General features: G+C 41.6%; 1 long non-coding RNA gene across 1 annotated transcript in view; it reads left to right on the top strand.

The window, feature by feature from the left end:
- The window catches only part of LOC141117060 (uncharacterized), a 78,531-nt gene extending 65,220 nt beyond the window's left edge, over positions 1-13,311 (top strand). Inside the window, exons 2-3 of the long non-coding RNA XR_012237085.1 lie at positions 11,680-11,825; positions 13,121-13,311. This is a non-coding gene — a long non-coding RNA (uncharacterized lncRNA). The remainder of the gene's footprint in view (positions 1-11,679; positions 11,826-13,120) is intronic.
- Positions 13,312-13,762: the final 451 nt, after the last annotated feature.

Below are 13,762 nucleotides of genomic sequence, written 5' to 3'. Positions count from 1 at the left end.
CATAAGTTTGCAGAGGCATTCGATTCTGAGTCCTCTGGGTCACTAAGGATCACATGATCTGTAACTACCTCCTCCCAGCCACATACAACTCCTTGGGTTTCTGGGGACTGAAAACAATCCCTTGAAGATTACTGCTAAGTGTTATCCTCTACATCCATGCTGACACAATCCTCCTACTCCTCTTTTTCCTGTGTGTTTGGCAGCCCCGCAGGAATGCTATCTGGATAAAGGGGGCCTTGAGAGGAAAGAAAGTCCTCCTTTTCCTCCCGCGGTTCTGCCTCAAGTGCCCTGTCCATGATTCCACTTAGCGTGTGCTCCAGCAGGAAGACTAAAGGGACAGTGTCACTGATGCATGCATGGTCGCTGCTCACCATTCTTGTGGCCTATTCAAATGGTGACAGGACAGTGCATACATCCTTGATCAGTAGCCACTGGAGTGGCGAAAAGAAGCCAAGCTCCCCTGACCCTGTTCTGGTGCCATACTCGCACAGGTCCGCAGTGATTGCCTTCTGCTGTGTGTGCAGCTGCTGCAGCATTGCCAACATTGAGTTCCATCTGGTGGGCATGTCACAATTGAGGCAGTTGGTGGGCAGGTTGCATTTACTTTGAATGTCAGCCAGCCAAGCACTGGCATTGTATGACTGGTGTAAATGACCACAGACTTTTCTGGCCTGTCTCAGGAGATCTTGTAAGCCTGGGTACCTGCTCAAGAAACACTGCACCACCAAATTCAGGACGTGGGCCAAACATGGAACATGGGTCAAGTGTTCCTGTAGGAAGACGAGAGAAGTATGCTGCCATTGTCACATACAACCATTCCTGGCTGAAGCTGGTGTGGCATCAACCACCTCTGAGCCTGCCCCTGCAGAGCTCACAGAATCTCTGCCCCAGTGTGGTTCCTGTCCCCTAGGCAGACCAACTCAAGCACCGCATGGCATCTTTCAGACTGACTGCTTGCATAGCCCCTTGAATGCTTACGGAGCGCTGCTGGTTCAGAGGACAATTCTGCAGAAGAGGACATATAGGAAAGAGCAGAGGAGGGTTGGCACAGAGAGCTGTGGCAGAATCACCACTAGCTTTTTGTAAGCGTGGTGGCGGAACAAGCTCCAACAACACTGAACCCTGTCCTGCATCCTTCCCAGCTGCCAGCAAAGTTGCCCAGTGCGCCGTGAGGGAAAGGAAATGTCCCTGCCCATGCCTGCTGGACCATGAGTCAGCGGTAATATGAACCTTACTGCTGTCCGCCCTGTCCAACGAGGCCAAAACATTGCCTTCCATGTGACGGTAGAGAGCCGGAATGGCCTTACGTGAAAAAAAATGGTTCTGAGTGGAACCTGTCCTGTTAAACAGCTGTATGGTCTTGGCCACTGTGCTGCAGCTCAGTTTCAAGGTCTTGGCAAACTTCTTATAGCCTAGGTCATCTTTATGTAGAGCAACAATTCTTTTTTTTCAGATCCTCAGAGCGTTCTTTGCCATGAGGTGCCATGTTGAACATCCAGTGACCAGTATGAGAGAGTGAGAGCGATAACATCAACTTTAACACACCTGCTCGCCATTCACACCTGAGACCTTGTAACACTAGCGAGTCACATGACACCAAGGAGGTAAAATGGCTAATTGGGCCCAATTTGGACATTTTCATTTAGGGGTGTACTCACTTTTGTTGCCAGAGGTTTAGACATTAATGGCTGTGTGTTGAGTTATTTTGAGGGGACAGCAAATTTACACTGTTATAGAAGCTGTACACTCACTACTTTACATTGTAGCAAAGTGTCATTTCTTCAGTGTTGTCTCATGAAAATATATAATAAAATATTTACAAAAATGTAAGGGGTGTACTCACTTTTGTGAGATACTGTATATATTAATACACCATATATATTAATATTGTATATATTAATACACCACCTGAAGTGTATTAGAAACTGTACACACTGTATTATACAATGTACACACTGTATTATATACTGTGTACACCACCTGCACTGTATTAGAAACGGTACAATGGCTGCACTGTATTATATACTGTGTACACCACCTGAAGTGTATTAGAAACTGTACACCCTGTATTATATACTGTGTACATATATACGCTGCACTGAATGCAGAATAAATATATATATATATATATATATATAGTGGGGCAAAAAAGTATTTATTCAGCCACCAATTGTGCAAGTTCTCCCACTTAAAAAGATGAGAGAGGCCTGCAATTGTCATCATAGGTATACCTCAACTATGAGAGACAAAATGTGCAAACAAATCCAGACAATCACATTGTCTGAATTTTGAAAGAATTTATTTGCAAATTATGGTGGAAAATAAGTATTTGGTCACCTACAAACAAGCAAGATTTCTGACTCTCACAGACCTGTATCTTCTTCTTTAAGAGGCTCCTCTGTCCTCCACTCATTACTTGTATTAATGGCACCTGTTTGAACTTGTTATCAGTATAAAAGACACCTGTCCACAACCTCAAACAGTCACACTCCAAACTCCACTATGGTGAAGACCAAAGAGCTGTCGAAGGACACTAGAAACAAAATTGTAGACCTGCACCAGGCTGGGAAGACTGAATCTGCAATAGGCAAGTAGCTTGGTGTGAAGAAATCAACTGTGGGAGCAATAATTAGAAAATGGAAGACATACAAGACCACTGATAATCTCCCTCGATCTGGGGCTCCATGCAAGATCTCACCCCGTGGGGTCAAAATGATCACAAGAACGGTGAGCAAAAATCCCAGAATCTCACGGGGGGACCTAGTGAATGACCTGCAGAGAGCTGGGACCAATGTAACAAAGGCTACCATCAGTAACACACTACGCCGCCAGGGACTCAGATCCTGCAGTGCCAGACGTGTCCCTCTGCTTAAGCCAGTACATGTCCGGGCCTGTCTGAGGTTTGCTAGAGAGCATTTGGATGATCCAGAAGAGAACTGGGAAAATGTCATATGGTCAGATGAAACCAAAGTAGAACTGTTTGGTAGAAACACAACTAGTCGTGTTTGGAGGAGAGAAAATGCTGAGTTGCAACCAAAGAACACCATATCTACTGTGAAGCATGGGGGTGGTAACATCATGCTTTGGGGCTGTTTCTCTGAAAAGGGAACAAGACGACTGATCCATGTATATGAAAGAATGAATGGGGCCATGTATCATGAGATTTTGAGTGAAAACCTCCTCCCATCAGCAAGGGCATTGAAGATGAAGCATGACAAACCCGGGCCGGATTCCGGTTCAGTGTCTTACAATAGAATGAATGCGAGGTGAAATATACCGATTATCGATGGCCTCACCTCGCATACCATCACAATATATATATGTGTGTTATATTTTTAGTCCCCCTGAGCCTTGATCCCCCTGAGACCTGAGCCATGATTGTCCAAAGGCACTCTGCCTTTGGCAGTGCATTATAAAGCGTTCTGCGGCGCTCAAATTTCCTGCAAACGTCCCATAATATTCGCTGTTCGGCGAACGGGCGAACACCTGATGTTCGAGCTCATCCCTAATCAGCAACAGCAACATGTCATTGTGACAGCAAATTAGGTAAAATATGTTTATAAGAGACCCAAGTAGCAGTAAAAAATGGACAGATGTTCTAACCTTTCACATTCTTCCAAAAAAACCCCTGTTTTAGCTGGAAACCTACTTTAAGAGGCTTGTCCACTGAAGAAGTGATATACAGCCTTATTTTAAGAGATTTTTTTGCTCCAGTGAGATGCTAATGTCCATGTTTTGGTGTGTATTTCTAAGTATGCCTATTAGAGGTACACATCTTCACTGGTTTCACGATTCCATTTGATTACGATTATCTGGTCAACAATTCGATTCCGCGATGCTTCACGATGCATCGCGATTACCGTCAAGCTCCCACTTACGCTTGGGCTGCCTAGACGGCCCTTCCTCTCTGCAATCTTATGGGACATGTCACAGGTCCCAGCAGATTGCCTGGCTATGCAGCACAGTGCAGTGAAACATGCGCACCCGGCTGTGAAGCTGCAGGCCACAGTAGTATTGCCTGTGCCAAGGACGGGCGGGGAGAGAAGGGAGGGTTTGGGTTGGCCACGTCACTGGGTTGTGGGACAGGCGAGTGTCTTTTTATTAGTTTATAGAATCCAACCGAGAAGACCCATATGTTGCCAACATCCCAACATCCCAAATTGAACAATATTATAAAAAGAGTACCCCCCAAGGAAATACCAAGGGACTTTTAAGGCAACTGATCAACAATTGATGAAAAAAGACATAGAAATGTATTAATGTAAAAAAAATATGTGGTGTATATTTTTCACAAGACCTAAGAAAATTTTAGTCCTCCAAAGAAAATGCTTTCCCCCTTTTTCTTTGGAGGACTAACATTTTCTTAGGTCTTGTACCCACCCTGACCTGTTTGCACCAGCCGTACCCATCTCCACTTCTGGCCACACCAACTGTGGCAGTTTTTTCTTTTTGCATTCTCTCTACTTGACTGGTACGTTTGTTTTTACTTGGCTTCAACTATGCTCATCCCTCTAACTGTGAATACGAATCTGATGTGTGACTTTGTCTCATTATAGAATATCAAAATAGCAGTACTTCCTCACATGAAATGCCCCTGAAGAAAGGACTCTACACAGGCCCAGAAACGAGTTGGGCTTAGTATGGAAGGATCTGCATTTTTATATTTGTTATATGATTCTGTCTATGTTGAATATGCATATCTTTGTTGGTGTTGTATGCACCACATATTTTTATATCAATACATTTCTATGTCTTTTTTCATCAGCTGTAGATCATTTGCCTTAAAAGTCTCTTAGTATTTCCTTGGGGGGTACTCTTTTTATAATAGTGTCTTTTTATTAAAAGTCAGAAGATACACTTTTTTTGTAGATGACTTTTACTAAACAAAAATTGACTGGAACTCCGCTTTGAATTAAAAATAACCTTACTCCCTTAAAAAGTGCACTAATCCGGTGCACTACAGGGTACAGGCATTCACACACACACTGCTGCTGGGAGGTCAGGAGAGATTACAATCCACAACTGAAAAAAAGCCCTGTGAAGTTCCCTGTACTGTCTCTATGCTGACAGTCCCCCTGGGCTTCCCTGTTTGCACCTTCCAGCACATTAGGAGTTAACAGTGGAATGTGCAAATGGGGAAGCCAGGGAACTGTCAGCACAGAGCGTGTACGAGGTGTACATAGAGTACAAACATATTTGTACTCTACTTACTGCTGTTAAAATAACTGTGTTTTAATAAATCCCATGTTACAATCAATTAAGTGCCTCGCTGTATGTGCTTTTAAAAAATATGGAGCTTCATACCTCATTTCTCAGCGTGTGTGTACAATACATGCCACTCATGTGACTGTCCGGCCCTCCTCTCTCCTCTCTCTTCTCATGTCTCACCTCTCTCCTGATGTGAAAACTTAATATGAACAAATCTCCAGGACAAGATGGCTTTCACCCATTATAAGTGTTACTAAATCCAGTAAAATGAAAATAGTTCATCTGCCTGCCCCCCCCCCCCCCCCCCCCCCACACACACACACACACACACACACACACACACACACACACACACAGTGCCCGCAGCTTATAAATCTTCTTTATACATTAAAATATTGCCACTATATACCTTTTTGGCTTATCTGTATACCACAATCAATGATAAACTGCACAGTTTCTCCAGTGCTGAGAGTTCAGGTAGGAGGAAATTTCCACTTCAGCCTACACACACGCCCACATGTGTGATGCCAATATCATATGACTTGGCTAACTCTGAGAACAAGGAATTATTCTCTCCAGTCTCTAAAAGACACATCTGAGCATGTGCAGGTTGGCTACTCTGCCTGTGTTAGCTGGCTTTCCCAAGATAGACAGTGCAGGAGGGAAGGATCTGTGCATACAGGATAAAACAGCCTTTTTACACAATGCAGAGGATTAACCACTTAAGGTCCACACTGAGTATAACAAGCCTGCTATGCTGCATATACCAACAGATTTTACTGTTGTGGGTTTAATAACACTTTAAGGAAAGCATTTTCACTGGAATGATACCAGCTGATTAGCGTAAAGCTAACGCGCTACCAATATTCAAGAAAGGGCCTGGATACATGCCTGGAAACTACAGGCCAGTTATCTTTACATCAAAAGTTGGTGAAATTTTGGAGGGGATGATGAGGGACCATATCCAGGAACTTCCAGATAAGAATAGTATCATTAGTAGTAACCAGCATGGAGTAAGTAAATGTACTTGGGGGTTAAAAATATGAATGCAAATTACACGCTATGGGGAGAACCTCTGAGGAAATCAAGGATGGAAAAGGATCTGGCAGTCCTGATTGATGACAGACTCAGCAAAAGCATGCAATGCCAAGCTGTGGCAAGCAAGGCCAGTAGAATATTAGCATGCATTAAAAAAGGTACAGTATTTACCCAAGAGATAAAACGATAAATCTACCACTTTACAAAATTCTGGTTCGGCCACATCTTGAGTATGCCGTCCAATTCTGGTCACCAGTCCTCAGGAAGAATATACTAAAACTGGAGTCCAGAGAAAGTCAACAAAGCTAATAAGAAGGCTGGAGGATCTCAGTTATGCGGAACGACTACAAGCATTAAACTTAATTATAAGAGGGTATATGATAGCGATATAAAAATATATTAATGGTAATTCCAGCATTGGGAGGAAACTATTCAGTCTCAGGTCACTCATGAGAACACGTGGCCACTCAACGAAGTTGGACGAGAAAATGTTCAACCTTAAACTGTGTAAGGTTTTTTTTTTTACTGTTAAAGCATTAAGGATGTGGAACTTCCTTTCAAAATCAGTGGTTGCAGAGGGTAATTTTGCTAATTTAAAAAAATCCTTAGATGGACATCATAATGAACACAATATTCAGAGATATGGGAAATGGTAGGGACATAATACTTACACACACACCCACACAGGTTGAACTGGATGGACTGATGTCTTTATTCAACCTTAACAACTATGTAACTATGTATAACAGAAACAAAGAAAAACATGTTTTTATTTTCAAAATGTTCAGTATTTTTTGTTTATATAGCAAAGAATAAAAAACCCAGTGGCAATTAATTGCCAAAAGAAAGCTCTATCTGTCTTAAAAAAAATATACAAGTTGAATTTGGGGACAGAGTAGCTTGATTGAGTAATTGTCATTCAAATGTGACAGTGCTATAAACTTAAAAATGGCCTGGGCAGGAGGGGCTGAAGGTGCCCAGTGCTGTGAACAAGGCCTATCGCCAAAATGCGTCTGCCATTTTCTGTGTACTCACTGGTATGGCATCATAAAATACTTGAGGATTACTAAGTTGCCAGGTGTCTTTTTCTGATGCCTGAAAGATCCCAGTATTGAGGTGGTTACCATGCACGCCGATGCTGACTGCTATCTTGGATTTACTTATGTTCTGTTAGCAAACAGCGCTGCTGACTTGGAGAATTATGTGACTGCTCTACCTTTTATTTAAGTTTAACACTGTTTGATCTCTCTCTGTACATAATACCAGCCCCATTGCTGAGAAGAGCCTGTATGAGGAGTATGGGTTTATCTGTTAATAACACAGCTCATATGACCACTCTAAACATAAGGGTCATTACTTTATGGTAAGCAGCTTCTTTACCACATTGATGGGTGTCCACTTTGCACAGCTCCATCTAGATTGTATTTCTTCCACAAACAGCAGTGAAGAATTTTTATGGACTTGTATCTTGAAGTCACAGCAATAAGCTTCACTTGATTTTTTGCACTAGTGCAGTTATTTCTTGCACATTATTCAAATGATATACAGTATATAAGGCTACATTCACACCAGTGATTCAGCCTGTTGCAAATTATAGCAGCAGGATTCTTCTGAATTCTGCAGTGGTTCTGAGTGGCTAGATGCAGCAATTGGCCCCTTTCACTATAATGACAGGTTCCTGGCAGTTGCAGGTATTTGTGGCTGTCTGGACATTCAGAGACTACCTGCGGTAGTGCGTCCAGCAGTGATCACTGCAGATAATCCATGGCTGTGCAAAGAGCCATGAATAGCTGCAGCTGCCAGTGACCCATCATTATAGTGAACAGGGCCGGCTGCCACACCTAGCTGCTCTGGGCCGCAGCGTGTACAGGGGGAGATAGGGGTTTGTAGGCTGTCCAATGTGGGAAGGGCGCAGTAAGGACGACTGTGAGCTATGTGAACTGTTCTGATGTCAAAGTAACCTTTTAATGGGTCCCTGTTCCAGGTCCTGAAAAAATGACTATTTCCCAGTGGGAGATAATTTGTACTAATATGAGGTATGGACAGCACCCATTTGCTAACAGAACAGCCAGCCATAGACAATAAAGTGTTCTTGTGGGGAGAATGACTGTAAAGAGGAATTATTTGCAATGCCTATGGTAATATACTGGAAATGTAATTTACAAAGATTATTCAGTAAAAAATAAAGTTATTGTTCAAGAAGGACTGTCTGGTGTGATCACTTGGGGACTAAGTATATTCATAGTGTATCAAAAAAACTGGAGGAATGAAGAGTACCTGTTTAAGTGAGCCCTCTGTGTCATAAAGTGAGGTGTGATAATGCAAAGTTAACCCTTGAGGTAATGAGTTAAGGATTGTCAAGAAGGAGGAGCAGTGAGTTTGGGTGTGAAGCAGTGGTGGCCAGTGTTTGAGACTCTGCAGGAAGAGGTGACCAAGCACAAGGCACTCTACTTTGTGGCAGAGCCCTATCATAGAGCTTGCTGTGGTACTGAACCCGCCTAGGGATTGGGCCTGGAACCATGTGAATACAGGACCTGTGAATATTGCGGTGACTCCACTCTTTGCCGTTAAGGCTGGACAACTGTGAGTGTACAGTGAGTACTGTGAAAAACTGGTGGAGGATGATTAGTGTTTAGTGTTATCTCAAAATGTCTCTGTAGTCAGTGCTGAGGCAGTAATCACTTGCAGGATATATGATTTTATCCTTCTGTGTGTGGGGCCTGATGAAGTAGCATAGTCTCCAGCCACAAGATGGCGCTAACCCACATGAGATTTAATACAGTTCCCCTGTGTGGCCACATGCTTCCAATATTGGCTTCCAACACAATTAACAGCATTCTGCAAATGCCAGGAATGAGCTGGCTTTTACACTGCTCAAAACACACGAGGCAGGCATTTTTTGCCCAAAACTGTTAGGGGAAATAATTTTTTAGCAGATGGGACATGGGAAGTCTCTTCTGCTAAAAAGCTCTACCGTCTTGAAATTTCTTTGAGGCTAATTTCATGTTAAAGTGGAAATAAACTGCATATGAGCACCACAAACCCAAAACACTATTTAATTCATTTTTAATATTCAAAGCAAATTCACCCATCCATCTATGTCTCCATACTTTATTTTGCTGATAAATCATTTTGAAAAACACCCCCCTATTATTTCTGGCTGTGGACATCTTGAGTACGGGCAGATGAAAGCATTTATTTCCTGGCATCCATCTGCCCTTAGTTCAGGCACGTAGACAGGAGGGTGTGCTTAGCTGACTCTCCTCTTCCTCCCCTCCTGAAGACTCCTGGGAAGTATCACATCATTTGCCTAGGCATGGAAAGCAGAAAGTACGGTAGCTGAAGAAATGTGAAAAAAAGGTTTAAAACAAGCAAATATGATATACTTTTCTATCTATTTACTAATGCTAGCAGCATAGGGATTAAAAACTCCACACCCCATAGAAAGTAAGTCCAAAATATGCCAAGGATATATTTGTAGCCATGTAAATCTGTTTATTATTAAGTCACCTTTGACTTTGAGTTATCTCATTTCTACCTACTAAGCAGGTAATAAAGCTATATCTGTGTATACAGCTCAGTCCAAGCATTTCTGGATCAACATATAAACCAGAAGAGTAATTTCATTCCTATTGTCTTCCCATTTCTACTGTGATAATGGTTTCTGAAGATTATTATAGGAACAGTTTATTCTCAGACACAGGAAGGTGTCACATTCAGACACAAAAATATTTCATAGATGATTATCTCAACATGATGCCGAAACTTCTTGGCAGGTGAAGGCAGATTACCGCAATGCAAAGATATAAATGCCATTCCGAGCCTCAACAATATAACGCTAGGTATTTATAATAATGACAAGTGAATAAAAAAAATCTAAAACTTCAAATGACACAAAGCTCATGAGAACTGTTTCTGGCAGAGAAATATGCAGGTCACAGAAAAATATCAGTATACATTAAAGTATATCTGTACCAAATAGTGGATAGTGGAGTGGAGAATGGTAAGATAAACTCACTTTCCTATGTGCAGGGATCAAAAATCCTCATTCTACTTCTGAATCCCTGCAGGCTGCAAGTTTGTTACTACTGAAAACTTCACTTGCTACCATAAGAGCAGATGAACACATTCTTTCAATGCTCCAAAGTGCTCATTATTACACAAAACATTTTTATAATTGTTGTACTCTTCTCTATCTAGAAAAGGAAACAAGTCTTTCCGCAGGTGTGCTGCATCCTCAAGTCAGCTAGGCAGGTTCTGTTGTGCTAGACAGGATGGCCAAACATCTTGCCACCCTCTTCTGACTAAAAGGAGAAACCTTTTTTGAGATAGAAATTAAGGTTGAGGGTTTTAGTAGTTTATAGAAGGAAGATAACATTGTTTTCGCTTCCAGTTCTGCTTATAGGAAGTAACAAGGGCACTGCATTCTTGGCTAGATTAAGAGGTTTTTTTTTGTATTTTCTGAAACTGTTCTTCTAAAAAAATTAAATGAATGCATATTTGAGGACTTCCAATCTGTAATATATTACATTTTTGTTTTGGGGTTTAGATATGCATTACCCACTTTACCCACTTGGACAGTGTACAAGCCAGCAACTAGCTACTTCAGAAATGGATTGGCAATAAAAGACCCCACATGTTTCTCGGGAAAGATTGGTTTTAAAAACTTGGTGTGGGCATACTGAATCACCCAAAAGCAAAACTAAAACAGTACTTCGCAAACTCCCCAGTGTATTGCTCCAGCTAGCTCATACTGCTTCCAGGTGCTTGTAAGGGCTGAACGCAGGCTTGGCAGGCTCAACAAAGACTACAACAAATTGACACCGAACCACACACTGTTCAAGCACACTATCGAACACAACTATGTTGAAATGGCTTCAGTTTGGTCTCCACCCATGGGAGAACCCCCCCTCTAATGTGTTTCAGCTGCGATGATTAAGCCTCAAATTGGGTGAAATGCAATAAAGAGAGTTCTCCCATGGGTGGAGACCAAGATAAAGCCATTTCAACATAGTTGTGTTCTCTAGTATGCTTGGATAGTGTGCGGCCAGGCACCATTTTGTTGTAGTCTTAGTTTGTACATGATGCAATCTGATTTGCTGAAATCTGGATCTTTGGCAATGTGCCAGTGAAGATTCTAGGACTTATGCTGTATTAACTTGGTCTTTACCTGGCTAATCAACTGTAAAGTTGGTCAGAGTTCTTTGACAAAAGAAGTTGTTTGCTAAAAGTATACCAGACGGAAAATGAAAATGTGTTTTTTGTAAGGTTTCCCAAATACTATGGCTTAGCTAATGAGACTGCTTAGCAGAAGCAGCATGCTTTGAGGCTCTGCTTGTCTGACTAAATGCTTCAGTAAAGCCTCCAGTAAAGCTGTCTGTTAAAGGATAAGTAGCTGCAAACAATCATTTGTTTTGTGGGTGTGTTTTTCAGCTCTAGCTATGGGGGGGCTGAAGACTTTTCACAGCAGATAGTAAGCAGACAGAAGAAAACATGAAGAAGAGCCTAACGTTCCACCTGTTGGATGAAAAGAAGACTAATGACCTAAAATAAAGAAAACGAAAACTTTTTTTTATTTTGTAAGTAAAGATAATACTGTATGTTATTTCTATGAAAGTCAGCAGAGCTTCAACTCATTTACTAAGCTCTGGGGAAAATTCCCCTTCAAAGTGTATGACTAGTGAAGCACTGCATTTGTGTTTAAGTACCTAATTTTCCAAATTGGCCTTGCAGCTCCAGTACACTTCAGCCACCTGCCCAAACAATAGCTAGAGCAAATTCCACCAAAAAACAACAATTCCATACAGCAACCATTTTTTACCAGGTACATTAGAGCTCAATACATAAGGATTCACAGTTTAATACATGTGCTTTGCCAAGGTCAGTGGCAGCATCCCTTCAAAATGCCTCTGCATTTCCAAATTATAACACTTTGTCGGCCCTTAGATAGAAGCACATGTTGATAGAGATTGGTAATGCAAAGGCATTTGGAAATGTGGGTTCAAGTACCCGATTAAAATTCAAATAGGTATAAACTCTAACTGAATGACATATAGATGGCTAAAGCACTCTGTACCATAATTTACTGCCTTATCACCTTCTTTCATTCTTTGATTTTTCCCAGTACTGAGGTTCTTCTGCAGTTCCTTTGCAGACACATCATGTCAGCATGAACTACAGCAATGGCTGCATGGCATTTCAAAGAGTGGGTTTACAGATTGTGAAAACTGTGGACCATATCTGCTTAAATATGAACTCCAGGAATTAAAAAAAATACCCTTGCAGAGGGACCTCCCGCACTGCAAGAGTTAAATGCTTGTAAGGTCTAGGGATAGAGGAAACAGGATGTAATACCATATTCCTTGCTCCCAAGCTCTCTCCAGCACTCCAGGTTATGGGCAGATTCTCACTGGCCTCATGTAAAATGCAAGGCTAGGAGAGACATAGAGAGTTCAAGACTGGGGTATCTTAGAGAAGAGCCTGCAGGGAACCAGTCACTCTGCATGGGGGAGGGCTGTTGGAGCAGGATAAAAAGTAAGTATTACAGCTAAGTCCTCAACTCTTATATCTAATGAACATTTAACCATTGAAGAGCAGGGAGGCCCTACTGCTAAGGTATTCTTTTCTGGTGCCTTGAGTTGTGTTGAATCGACCACTTGTTTTATTCATCACCTGCGTATATGAAATACTTAATATATTTTTAAGTTAGTCTCTTTCTTTAATTTTCATGCCTTATATATCTGCTAGGATGCTTGCAAATGTGAAGCTGGGTTGAGGATATAAGAAATGATCCCTGCAATTTCAATAGTAAACATAATGCAGTATATTTTTCATTTAGCATTATCCCTTGAAACTCTGTTTTTTCCCTCTACAGCTGTCAAGTATCACATAAACTTTATTTTAGGAATTTAATTCCTTTGGAAATGGTCTACAAGGAAGTTTTATGTTCCTACCAATATTGTTGGCAACCTCTTATCAGGAAGAGATTATTGAAAATGTAGCATGGAATCTACGCAGGTGGTCAAGTGTGATGTCCAAAGTGTCCCTTCTGTCTCCAACTGACAAGACTGGTGATGATTGGATGCTGACCTCTCTCACAGAAACAGATAATCCCCTTGTCTAAGACTGACAATCGGAGATATCCAATTTGTCATGAGGCTCTCACCAACTACCTACTGCTTATCTGTCATTAGAATAAACCATAAGGTAAACTGTTTAACTCTAGACTTCCCCGGCCTATTCACTAGTTGTTATCTATCATGGCACTGATAGCTAAGCTTTCTAGCACAACATGAGACTAAAATACCCAGAAGGTTGAATTAATAGAATTTGTAGCTTCCTACTTAATTCCTGGAATACAACCCATCGGGTGAATAGCTCACTATTTCAAAGCAGTTTTTGGTCCTGTGTAAACATGGTTTTGACATTAAAGGGCAGTCAGAGGCACAAGAATGAGCTGACTGCTGAAATGTCTTTCCTTTGAAGGATTTTTCTATAATTGTACATGTTCGGAGCA

This window comes from Aquarana catesbeiana, linkage group LG13 (assembly GCF_042186555.1).
Source record: "Aquarana catesbeiana isolate 2022-GZ linkage group LG13, ASM4218655v1, whole genome shotgun sequence".
NCBI classification, from domain to species: Eukaryota; Metazoa; Chordata; class Amphibia; order Anura; family Ranidae; genus Aquarana; species Aquarana catesbeiana.
This window is presented reverse-complemented; position numbering and strand designations above follow the sequence as displayed.